We start from the raw sequence: 14,117 nt of genomic DNA on the forward strand, positions 1-14,117 counted from the left end.
AGCAATCAGTGACTAGGTTCGCTTGCATCCTAACAAAAAATAGTTAGTGCACCACTGCATGAAACTACCTCCATTTACACTAAGACCCAGTGAAAGAGCAATTGTTATCTCAAGAACTAGATGATGCAGGGCCTGTCAGTAGTCCAGACACATTTCAAGAAACTACCAATGTTTTTCTTCAAATTGAATACACTGTTGTTACTATTATTATTATTATTATTATTATTATTAGGTATACTGAATTGTAACTAAAATGCACCATTGGCGGTCTTTGTGGCTAAATGGTCAATATTTATACTTTCCTTGAGGGGGATACCACAATCAACTCTGGGTTAGAGTGCTATTTGGTACAACAGACACATTATTCTGACTTCACACCTGGATATCTATAATGCCACTTACTATATGACATGGACAACATCCTTCCTTTAAAATGATATGTACGGTGAAACCCCATGTTTACACTTTTCAAGGGACTTCAAAAAATGATGTAAACACAGGAAAATGTAAAATGTGGTAAGCAATGTTTTAAGCTGTAAAAGTTATGTATAAGATATCCCCTTGCACTTTATGTATGATATATGTACATAACAGGCATCAAAAGACTTGTCTGGGACTTTTTACTATTTAATGAAGGTTTATTATCTAAAAAAACGCTGATGTAACTGGAACTGATAACTGTCTGGGAAGTAGGAATGTTTGACTCAATTTCATATGTCATAACCAATGTTCTTGTATGTCTGCAGCTGTCATTCATTATCTAAATAATGAAATACTGCACTAGTTACCTATTTTTTCATGCTTAGCACGACGTGTTTCGAGAATTTCTTCTCGTTGTCAAGTGCAAATATGTAAATAAGTATTTTGATTGGTGTCTGAATGTGTGTTATTCTGCATCTCTTGCACTGTAGTTGTCTTTTTGAGGTTATCAGGTGCTGTGCCTCATCAGTTAAGTAGAAAACACACACACACACACACACACACACACACACACACACACACACACACACACTAGCTATCACTCACATTGTTTGTTTGTGTAACATCACAAAAAATTCAAACACAAATACTGCACTTGACAACAAGAATAAATTCTCGACACATGTTTTGCTCAGTATGAATAAAATTAAGTAACAGGCACTGTGTTTAAACTAAAAACATTTGAGCAACGCAGACAAAGGTGTCACAATGATCACAACAATCATGAAACTGTATTTGTGCAGCAGAGACAGTTTGGAAATTGTTGTAATTGGTCATGATATCTTTATTTGAATAAACCTAATTACTCACATCAGCCACCACGCCAAGTAAAGCTTGGCAGCAGTGGGAAATATGGCACGAATTGTTCCAACTTTTAGATGTTTACCAGTTCAAATCCGCTGAGTAGAGTGTTCTGGTGTCAAGGAAATTAACCACGTACTATTTGTAAACACTACTGGACACCCTACAAAATTTTTTCTCCACAAACATTTTTTTGTAAATGTAAATCGCGGGAAAATGATGAATATGGTAACACAAAATCAGGTGCAAATTAACATCAGGGGCACAGGAAATTTGACAGGACTGATAGAAAAATGTCCTAAATGCAATGAAAATGTTAATTCCGGGAACGCAAAAGAGGGTTATACTGTAGTTAATTTCTCCCAGCAAATGTGACAAGATTTTTCACTGAAAATCACAGAGAGCCACTTCCAGCAGAAGGTATGATAAAACTACTTTAGCTGTTGGCCCAACCATATGGCATGGCTCTGAGTTCTGCAAAATAATAATATTGCAGTAACAGGAAATTAAGCGTATCATTGCCTACCAGAAAGTTAAAAGTTTATCAGTGGCTGATTTAACTTACACAGCAGCAGCAGCAGCAGCACATACAGTGACATTTTCTTATGACTGTATTACTGAATTTTATAATGATCATTTGCAGCTGGATTAAAAACAAATGAAGGAGCCCACCAGCAAGTTGTGAACTGACATATAGTGCAGGTTTTGTGTGATGTAACAACAGTGGTACCAGTAAGGTACAGAAGATAATAGTGCATGGAGAACTCTATCACTGGCATAAACACTATAAGGCATATGATGCACAATACTGAAGTTAAGAACAATCATAACTTACATGTACAAGGGGGAGATAAATGAAAACCTCAAAAGTTTAATTAAAAATTGACATTTCACGCAATGTTCTGTAAGTTGGCAGTATTCTTACCAATGATGTACCAGGGTGTATACGTGGACAAGGAAAAAAGATTCCCGGATTATTCCGGGATATCCCGTTTAAAAAATATACATTTTCCCAGGCGAAAATACACTTTTTCGCCACTAAGTGACAGTAGGTTTTCCGTACATTTTTCCTTTGGAACTGTAAAACTTACGAATCCTTTGAATGGTTAACATTTTATACGCTGGCGTGGAACTCCCCCCCCCCTCCCCCCCCCCCCCGAAAAAAAAAAATGGGGGAGAGAAGTTTTGAAGACTTTTGATGAAAAAAAGGAGAGGCATTTTGGAAAGACCTTTGATGTGCAGCAACATATACGCTGCATATTTTCGTATTACAAAAGATTAAATTCAAATTGCACCAAACACAGCACGTTAGTTTCCGGAGCGTTGAAATCTAGATTGCGATGTCCTTTTGTAAGATAGTCATATCTCATGCCACATGACCTCGCCCGCCGATGACAGCAGATATTCAGAGCATAGGACATGTGTTATAGTCCGCCAATAGCAAGATCATTGTTACGTAGAGCGAACACACAACGGGAAAAAGTTAATAGTACAACTACGCATTGATCTTGTCAAAAGCCGAGAAGCGATTCTTCTTGGTGTTGTTGCTCTCAGGGGCACTCTGGGATGCTCTCTGGGGCACTCTGGGATGCTCTCTGGGTTACTCTCTGATTAATGCTAATGAGAGACTAAATGTATGGTCCAAGATTGTTGGGGTTCTTACAAAATATACTGTTGTACAAGGAGACATTACTTTGTATTACCATTGCTAATAAACGAACCATCCTTATCTATCCCGTGAGATTTTTCTTTTGTTTTAAATAAAAAAAACTAATCATAATACTGAAGGGTGCGTGCGGGAGTTCCGACTCCTGGGGAGGTGGGTGGGTATTCCGTCATACATAGTATGCCTACAAGAAAAGCTAAGCTTTCACAGATAATATTGGTCTCAAAGATTAATAAGCTACAAGAGAAGCTCAGTTTTCACATGTAATATTGATCTCTTTTGTGTGTGTTATACTTTAAGATAATCACACAAATGTGCCAGTAAATTTAAAATAATGTCATAAATGTTTGGTCTTCTAGGCTCGAAATTCTTGAAGTAGCTGGTCCTCAAAGTGTTCAGTTTTAAGCACTCTGTGACTTAAGAAATTCATCCCACTTTCTCACACGTAACATAATTCAACTTGTGTAAAAACAAATTTACTTTGAAAGTAACACTTTTCAAACCACCATTCACGATACTACCCAGAGACTGTTAGAAATAGGTTCGATATAGCAGTTGCCAGAGATCACCAGAGAACAGGCATTATTGCGCGTGCGCAGCTGCACTAGCGTAGGAAGTCCGCAAGTTTGTAGGTATAAAGCACTACGAGAACTTACATTATGCCATAAAAGAAACAGGACATCAGTGGATCCTCCAAAAGCATCGGAATTTTGTAAACCATACTAAAATGCATAATTCGGCTTGAAGTGCACATTGGTTTTTTCCAGATTCACCACAAAGTAGGTCCCATCTGATATTAAGCTTTTCAGTGTGGTTTTTGGGATGTAAATATTCTTGGAGTACCAGTACTGTACTATCTCATATTTGGTTCTTTATTATGGCATAATGCCATACATGGCAGAAGATGAAAACGTGCACTTGAAATTCAGTGAACAGTTGGAACTAGCCAGTACAGTGGAATGCAACACTTCATTTCAAATAAATTGATTGCCTTAACAGAAAGAGTAATAAAGCCAAATTTCTTTAGCAAACTGACAAAACTAACTTCACTGTTCTGCAAGGTGACCAATGATTGACTGCTAATAACTTGCAAATAAAATAAAAGGAGAACACTGAAACTAATAATATATTTTTCTCCTCTGTACTTATGCGAATGAATTATAATTCAGTTGATAGCTCACGGCCGCAGAAATCCGTTTTATTTTCATTTGACGCGGGAGCTGTAAGCAAAGAGGAAACAGCGAAATCACTTAACGCAAACAGGGGTCAGGTAGAGACTAACCCTCTCCCCACTACAACTCAGACAACTCTGCGCATGATCGAATCTGGCAAAATGGGCACGTGAGAAAAATTTTTCTCATTAGCATCTGGCTGCTTGCTGCTACTGCTGATACAATGAGAGAAGGTACTGCTCATACATGAGTCAACTGTGCATGCGTATGAGCCCACTGGCAACTGGTCGAACTAACCTAATGTGAACAGTTGTGATGTTAAACTCATAGAAAGCAGTTTATTGTTATGAAGTATTACATAGCCTTCGCCCTAAGGCCTTTGACATATTTTTGCTGTTAGCAGAAGCTTGTGCGTGCACGGTGTTTTGTTGTTGTAAATGGTGCATTTCCTGTGACACTAAAGTTTTATCTTTTCCCTCTTGTTTATATTTTATTACTGCAGTACCATTCTCCAGTAGCAGGATACAGTAACATTCTTTGCTAGAGAATCAATTCTTACCAGTCAAAATTACAAAAATTTAACTGAAAGCTAAAACAATGAAAAATTCCCGGAATTCTGAAATATTCCCGGGTTTTTCCTGGATGAAAAAGTTCCCAGGTTTTTCCCGGATTTCCCGGGCCATATATACCCTGTGTACAGAATGCCCTACTGGCAGCAGCATACTACAGACATGCGAAATGTGGCCACAATACCAGTTTAAAATGGTTGCCGCACTTGCGACATGCACGAAGGGATAACAGTGCTCTGTCACATGTTTTCTGAGCAGTGAAAGTACGGAACCAGTGGAAATCAACTGGTGAATGAATGTCCAGTATGGTGATGCATGTCTATCAACGCAATAAGTGTATGAGTGGAGTGGAAAGTTCCAAAAAAGTGTGAGTTCAATGACATACCCTCAGTGTCTAGGTCAAGCACACCGTGTTGTGGTACATGTGTTTACTGCAGTAGTTGAAACCAATGTGATAGAAAATTGCCATGTGATGGTGGATGAACAGAGGTGATAGGGGAGTATTAAGTGAATTTAGCAGCATAATTCACTGAACATCTCAAAACAGCTGGACTGTCACAGAGTTTCCAAACATGCCCTACAATAATGCTATGTCAAAACTATGCTAACAGTTGTAAGAGCATATCCATAGCCCCTTGCAGAAGTTATCATAGGTATCTCCTTAGGGAACAAAAAAAATCCCTCAAAATCTTAGAATGGTCTGTTAATGGCACATATTTTAGCTGATCTTCATCAATAAGGAGCCAATTATCAAGGGGAAAAATTATGGAAGCAATGAACAGACTAATTAGCATCACTTCCCTCTGGTAGATCTGAAGGTAAAAATGTTTAAATGTAGAATCATGCACATGTTCACATCTGTATTAGCCTAAATTGTTTTCCGTTTAGTTTTTGAAAGGCCCAATTTTACTTATTAGTGCACAACAACAGATAATTCATTAGCTAGTTTTTCTTTATAAGTCTACTCTCACCATCACATTCACAACAGAGAGCGCGTGGGCAGCCCTTATTGAGATAAAAAATGTATCTGTCATTAGCTAATATTTGTAAGTGCATAATGTATTATATTTCACAAATAAATTTTAATCACAACATCTCATTGTAGACTGCCGTGTCCCATTGAGGAACATTGCAGTTTTCATCTTACATGACTAAGGCAAACGACTAAATTTCCCATTTCACACTCTTTTCCATTACATAATTTAAGAAATAAGGCAATTCCAGATAACAATCTTGTTAAATATCTATTGTATCATTTTCACTTAACATAAAGGAATCTCAAAAGTGGACAATCTGTCTGATTAAACACGTGATGCACAGTATTCATTCAATTAATCATTGATGTTCCTCATGAAAAAACATAGAAGAGTTTTGTAGTCACCAACGAGATACACAGTACTTGACATTGTAGTCTGTAAGCAATCTTTGCTGTGACAAAATGTTTGGGTGGCAACTGGCACTTGACACCTGGAAGGAAGTCCTCCGAGATCTATGTGCAATGAGGTGTTCAAAAACAGACAGGTGCCAAAAACTGTTACAAAAATATTTGGGGATGGAATTGTTATTTTTGTTACGGCATAAAGTCAAAGTGTCTGCACGGCAGTTGAGAATGAGAGAGAAGAGGTGGCTGTGAGAAGAGGTCAGCCAATAGCATGCTGACGGACCCCTCTCCAGGATCCCCCCCCCCGACAGCAGCGGCCTCTACGCGAAGAGGACATAAGCGCTGTGCCCGACTGATTAGGGCCCAATCGAAGAGAAGCTTCAAAGGCCAGCGACCTGAATAGAAGCATCAACTCTATTACTTCGCTTTTATTAGAGTTGTTTGAACAGAAGAACCATGCTTATTTTGCATGTCCCCCTTTGCTTGCAACACATCTGTGTAACACAAAGTTAAGTATCTGTAAATTTCATTTTGTAGTAAAACTCATTAATATGACGTGTTTAAATGTTGTCTAGCAATCCGAAAAAGCAGGTTTCCTAGACACCCCATATTCGACGACTAGGCAGAATTTAACAATTTTTTGGAATGTAGAAAGTGAAAAATTATTACTGACCCTTATACACACATATTTATAGCATATAGGTGAAATGACATAAAAAAAATTCAGACTGATTGTCCACGAATATCGGACACGTGTTTATATAGTATACATTTTATTACTAACTATACCACCACCAGTACATGTGACAATCGACCGTGTATGGTACAGAGTTTTCCCTTAAATTGCCATAGCATGCAGTCTTGGTAGCTTATGCAGATTTTTGCACTTGAATTCTGAGAAAGTCAATGTACATGTCACATCAAAAATTGGCTGACTGTGGTAAACTTTCTTTTAATTCTTTTTTTCTTCTCAGAGAAGGTTTGAGGTTGTATTCAACAAAAGGAGGTCACTTCTCATGTCACAGATGATAAAACTGGCAGCAATCTAGAAACTCTCCTGCCAACAGCCCACTGATATGGTACAATTGATCTGTCATATACATGAACACTAACACTACACTGCATTTTAGAACTTTTGGAGAGATGTTTTATAACTTTAAGGTGATATTTAAAGTATTTTTCAGCCTAATTACACATCTGATTGTGTACATAAGATTTATGTATGACATTAGATTTTTTTTTCTTTACTTACATTAAAAATATTTATTTTGTAACCTTGTACAGAATCAATACACACTGCACAAGATTAGACAAAAGGTATATGTTCATTTAAAAATGTTAATAATTATTTCTAAATTACAACACGTGTATGACAATCCAACTTCCTTTCTTTACTTTCACTGTATCAAGTTCTGTCAGACATGATGAGAAACTTCCTCTTCTTTGATTGTCTCCTTTTACCTGTGTCATCTCTATTTGGCATACAAAAAGAGACAATAGCTGTCATCATTTCTGTATTCCTCCTTGTCTGCTATCTCTTTTCCATCTCCTTTATGTCCTGGTAGAATCTTCCTTCTTGTCCTCCTCTTACATTGCCGAGGTTCAGAGGGGGGGGGGGGGGGGGGGGCAACTGTATCTTAATTTCATGAAACTGCAACACTGTTTTGAAAGTACTGATGACCCTGCCGTTTAGTCCCTTTACTCCCCAAACCAACCAACATTGTTTCAATTATGGTTTTATAATTTGGATGCTCGTTGTTGCCTAAAAACGTTGTCCAGTACTTCTTAAACAAAATCCAAGCCCCTTTCTCCACTGGGTACTCTCAAAAATTTGTCTACCTTTAAATTTTTTTCTGCAGCCCCCACAAAGATCCCTTCATTCTCTCTTGTAACACACTTTTTATTATATTCTGAGAACTAGGTTACAGGGTTCTTCTTTCACACCCGTTAATTACCTTCCAAAGCTTATCTTTGGCTCTGCCATCCCACACTCAAATGAAACAAGTCATTTTTGTGTAGCTAGACTGTTGATGAAATAATATGACAACTACTTTCATATCGCCACATCTTGTCCAAGAATGTTAATAAACCCTCAGTATCACAACATATTATCTTTTTCTTTAAAGAATTTTCTTCATTCCTTTACTTTGTTCCTGTACCAGGGTGTATACGCGGACAAGGAAGAAAAATTCCCGGATTTCCTGGTTAAAAACACACTTTCTCCCAGGTGAAAACACACTTTTATCATCTTAAGTAACAGTATATTTTCCATCGGAACGGCAAAACTTATCAATTCTTTGAAGGGTTATGGTTTTATACAAAGGCATAGAATATCCTGGCACATTAGAAAACGAAAGTCAGTGAAAAAGACATGTTCTGGAAATATCTTTGATGTGCAGCAACATGTACACTGCATATTTTGGTATTACGAAAGTATACATTGGAATTCCAACAAACACTGCACGTTACTTTCCGAATCATTGAAATAGAGATTGCGATGCGCTTTTGTAAGCCAGTCATAGCTCATGTCACGTGATCTCGCCAGCCGACGATAGCGGATATTCAGAGCATAGGACACGTGATGTAGTCAGCTAACAGCAACATCACTGTTAAGTAGCACGAACACACAAACAGGAAAAGTTAATAGTTTAAATTAACATACATAGCGTTGCTACAAGAAAAGAAAAGCTTCCACACGTAATATTGCTCTCTAAGGTTAATAAGCTGCAAGAGGAGCTGAGATTTTGCATATAATGTTGATCTTTTTTGCGCGTGTTACACTATAAGATTTATGAAAGTAAAATTTTTAATGTTGGCATAAATGTCTGATCTTCAGGGTTTGAAATTCTTCTAAATGGCTCGTCATCAAAGAGTTGATTCTTAAATGAGAGTCAAACACTCTGTGAGTTAAGAAATTCATGGTACATTCTCGCACATAGTTCAACTTCAGTAAAAGGATATTTACTCTGAAAGTAATGCTTTTCAAACCACCATTCGCAATATTTTCCCGCGACCTGTTAGAAATACGTTCGTTTCAGCAGTTGCCATCGAGCGCAGATAACAGACGACACCGCGCTTGCGCAGCTACCATGATGTAAGAAGCCCGTATATACATACGTGTACAATATTTAAAGACCACACATCAGAGGGAACTCCAACAGAATCGCAATTTTGTGAACCATACTAAAATGTGCACATTTAAAGTGCACATTCGTATGTCCAGATTCCCAATGAAGTAGACCTCGACCTGATATTAAGCTTTTCAGTGTGATTTTCGGGATGTAAATTTTCTTGGAGCTCCAGTACTGTATCTGGTTCTTTATTATGGCATAATGCCATACGTGCTAGAAGAAGAAAACATGCACTTGACATGCAGCGAACAGTTGAAAGTAGCCAGTACTGTGGAATTAAACATTTCGTTTCAAATAAATTGACTGCCTTGGAGGAAAAGGTTAATAAGAGTCAAATTTCTTTAGCGAACAGACAAAAATAACTCCCTTGTTCTGCAAGGCGATTAATGCTTGAATGTCAGAAAGGTGGAAATAAAATAAAATCTGAAACTAATAACATATTTTAGCATTCCGTAATTACGTGAATGTATTTTAATTCACTTGATAATTCCAGGCCACAGATATCCATTTTGTTTTGTTTTCATTTGACGTGAGAGTAAACGAAGGGGAAACAGCAAAATCACTAAATGTAAACATGGGTCACGCGGAGACTACCCACTATAACTCAGACTGTTCTGCGCATGAGCCCCGGATCTATGATATTTTTCGCTAGTAGTTATAACAACGCTGATCATTCGCAAACCCAATCACCGACATAATCAAACAGCAATTGGCATTCATCCGTTCGGCTTTACTCTGCTCAGCTCGTATAGCCCCATCCCTTTTAGTCTGCGGAAAGTTTATTTCTAGATGCGACGAGGATTCTTATGACAGAGACAACACATACACTATGCATGCATTCAAAAATCAACTCATGATTCATTCAGAAATCAACTTAAAATGTGTACAAAAATGTTCAGAAACCAACAGGGATGCATTTCAAAATCATATGAATGATCGATAGACCAATGTGCGCTGGTTGCTAGGCGCTTCGTGAACAAATTTTTTTTGCTCAAGAACATGAATTTGGCGCCCCCTTTTCCCGGTAGCATCTAGCAGCTTGCTGCGACTGCTTGCACAGCCAACAGCCACATTCCTGTAGCCAGAAGCGGGAGAAACTACTGCTCAAACGCGACTCAACTGTGCATGTGCATGAGCCTGCTCGTAACTGCTTAAATGAGTCTAATGTGAACAGTTGTGACTTCACGCTCATCGGAGGTAATTTGTTGTTATGAAGCATGCATAGTCTTCCTACAGCCTTTGACACATTTTACTGCTGGCAGACGCTTGCATGAGCACAGTGTGTCATCGTGGTATATGGTGCATTTCCTTTGCAATTTAAGTTATTTTCGTTTTTTTTTCTCTCATTTATGTTTCACTGTTGAAGTCTTATTCTGCAGTAGCAGGATACAGTAATATCCTTTGTAACAGTATCAGTTCTTACCAGTCAAAATTACAAAAATTTAACTGAAAACTAAAACAATGAAAAATTCCTGGAAATCTAAAAAATTCCCGGTTTCTTCTGGTTTTCTCCCGGATGAAAAAATTCCCGGGTTTTTCCTGGATCTCCCGGGTCATATACACCCTGTGTATCAAGAGAAAAATACACTAGGTAGTAGAAGACTTCTGCTTTCAGTCTTGATCAAAGCAATTTAGCGACATCTTTTGCCAGATTCAAGTAAAAAATTAGATCAGTTAGTTTGTTTTGACTAAATGATTCTGCTCCAGGATCTTCCTCCAGGTTGAAATCATCACCATCATCACGTTCATTTTCTGAACTACTCTCCAGTAACAGCACAGGAAAAGGGAGAGACTGACTGTGTGTAACTTCTTGTAAGGCTCAAGAAATATTAGGATGTTTTATATCCTTATTTTCTGCATTATGGCATTCAATGTTGACCATGTAACAATAACAATCATATACACGATTTTGTGGCTCCCTCCAAATCATCGGCATTGCAAAAGGCATTCATTTCCACATCCCATTTTTTCATAGCTTCAGTTCCTGAACACATGTACAGCATACCTTGTTGCGGTGTCCAGCTTTTGACTTTAACACCAAGCCTTATATCAAAGTATGTGTAACAGACTTTTTCATGAAACTATTATTGTCCTGCCTTTACTCAGCAATTATGTGGCTACGACAAACATGATTCTGCTGCAGGATCTTGCTTCAGCATGAAAAAAAAATCACCATCATCACATCCATTTTCTGAACTGCTCTCCAGAAACGGCATGGAGTCATTTCTAAGAAACAGCAAAACTACATTTAACAGTACAAATATCACCTCACAACCCTATAGCATGTACCACAAACTAAAATTTCCTACCTAACACCCAGATAGGTGTGGCAAGTGTGGTAAACTACTCCACCTTACTGAAACACAATTTTCCTTAGTTGCAATAAAATGCCTCTCTGTGTAACTTAGGTTTAAATGAAAAATTAGTGTATTTGATTTGAACAGCACCAATACACAATATAAAAAGACTAATAACAGATCTTAAATTAGTGCAAGAAAGTACTCCAGGAACAGTGAAAATTACATAAACATGAAGAACCATGCTCCACAGTTTAACACCTGAGAACTCTTGACGTTAATTCCTCACAGCTGTTAATGTTCATTCCAAATGGCTGTTTAATAACAGCAACAAAAAATAATGTATTTGTAATGAATTACCACAGAAAATTAGTACAACTGAAATGACTGACTGTTCTAGAAAGAGGTAAGGACACATTTGGTGTCCATAAGCAAGTTGCACAATAATGGACAAGTCAATATTCAGGATTCTGGAGAATGCAGCAGCTGTCTGGGAACTGGACACACACATGTAATAAAATGACAGTCCAATAAGAGTATACAGGCCACAAAGTATCTACTTTGATTTCAAGTACTTTCGTCACTCATTTAATAGTGGTAGTTTGTCTGTGACAGTGAGAAACCCTCATGTTCTCATGACATCGAACGTTTCACACAACAGATGGTCAATTTCATGATTCTATCATTGCAAGAACTATATCCTGAGGAATTAACCTGTTTACTGCCGAATCAGTCTCCAGTGAGAATGTTAGTGATAATACGGAAGTAGTTTCCAGGACAGGATGGCATTTCCCTTCTTGACTAGCTATTTTCTGCACTAACTAGCTATCTTGTGCACCAAATATCAACCCTACTGCAAAAAATTAGCATCAAAATGATCCTGTGAGAAATCTAGCCTGATACCCTGCTGATCTTTGGAGCGTCACCCCATCTGCTTGTAAGAGGATGGCAGATAATGCAAGATTATCTACTTCCTCACAGATTGCATTTGGTCACTAAAGTGAAGAGATCTTTGTATGAGATATAAGATCTAAAGATAACACACTCTGGGCCCTTCTGAGGAATAAAAATACCACATTAAGAACCATGAAGTGTTCATTCTTTTATGTTTTGAGAACCAAAATAATCTCAATTATGAATAGTGAACTATTCATTCTATAGAGGAGACAGAGTGTCACAGACAGGCACAACAAAAATACTGCTACCTTTTTGCACCCCCCCCCCCCCCCCCCCCCCCCCCCCCCCCCCCACACACACACACACACACACACACACACACACACACAATGACCACTGTCTCTGTGTTGGGTTGTTTGGGGGAGGAGACCAGACAGCAAGGTCATCAGTCTCATCAGATTAGGGAAGGGTGAGGAAGGAAGTCAGTGTGCCATTTCAATGGAAAAATCCCGGCATTTGCCTGGAGTAATTTAGGGAAATCGCGGAAAACCTAAATCAGGATGGCCGGTCGCGGGATCGAACAGTTGTCCTCCCGAATGTGAGTGCAGTGTGCTAGCCACTGCACCACCTCGCTCGGTCACTGTCTCTGGCCACTGCAGCTGGACTGAGTTGCAACTGTGCATAGAATGGAGTGGAAGGCTGTGTTGTGCTAGAGTGAGATCAGGGAAGGGGATAGGTAAGTAGAGGAAAGGGGCTAGAAAAGGCTGAGGTGAGGTGGCTTACAAGAGCGTAGGATACACTGCATGGAGAATTCTCACGTGCACAATTCAGAAAAGCTGGTGTTAATGGGAAGGATACAGATAGCACAGGCTGTGAAGCGATTGTTGAGGTGACGCACATTGTTTCAGGCAGCATGTTCCGCAACTTGGTGGTCCAGCTGTCTCTTGGCCACAGTTATTGGTGGCCATTCGTGCAGAAAGAGCGCTTGTTAGTTGTCAAGTCTTCATAGGGAGCAGTACAGAGGTTGCAACTTAGTTTGTTGATCACATGACTGCTTTCACATGTAACCCTGCTGAGTCATGAGGGAAGTGCTCCTTTGTGGCTGGGCATCTACATCTACATGATTACTCTGCTATTCACAATGAAGTGCCTGGCAGAGAGATCAATGAACCACCTTCAAGCTGTCTCTCTGCCATTCCACTCTCGCGGGAAAAACAAGCACTTAAATTTTTCTATGCGAGCCCTGATTTCTCCAGATGCGACGACCATGAGTGGCTAGGCTGTATAGAAGGGACTTCTTGATATGGAATGGGTGGCAGCTGTCTGAAGGTATGCTGGTGGTTGGTAGGTTTGTTATGGATGGAGGTACTGATGTAGCCATCTTTGAGGTTGAGCTCAACATTGAGGAATGTTGTTTGTTAGATTGACAAGGACTGAGTGAAGGAAATGGAGGTGGTTCTGAGGTTCTGGAGGAATGTGGGTAGGGTATCCTCAGTCCAGATCATGAAGATGTCATCACTAAACCTGAACCAGGTGAGAGGTTTGGGATTCTGGGTGGTTAGGATGGATTCCTCTAGGTTGCCTATAGATAGGTTAGCATAGGATGGTATCAATACATGTGCCCATTGCTATACCACAGTTTTGTTTGTAGACATTGCCTTCAAAGGAGAAGTAATTGTGGATAAGGAGTTTATCACGGTAACCAGAAAGGAGGCTGTAGTTC

General features: G+C 38.9%; 1 protein-coding gene across 3 annotated transcripts in view; it reads right to left on the reverse strand.

Annotated features, from left to right (window-relative positions):
• Positions 1-14,117, reverse strand: part of LOC126184938 (orphan steroid hormone receptor 2-like) — a 125,553-nt gene that overhangs the window by 94,090 nt on the left and 17,346 nt on the right. The gene's annotated exons all lie outside the window — the stretch shown is intronic.

Source organism: Schistocerca cancellata, chromosome 4, assembly GCF_023864275.1.
Source record: "Schistocerca cancellata isolate TAMUIC-IGC-003103 chromosome 4, iqSchCanc2.1, whole genome shotgun sequence".
NCBI classification, from domain to species: Eukaryota; Metazoa; Arthropoda; class Insecta; order Orthoptera; family Acrididae; genus Schistocerca; species Schistocerca cancellata.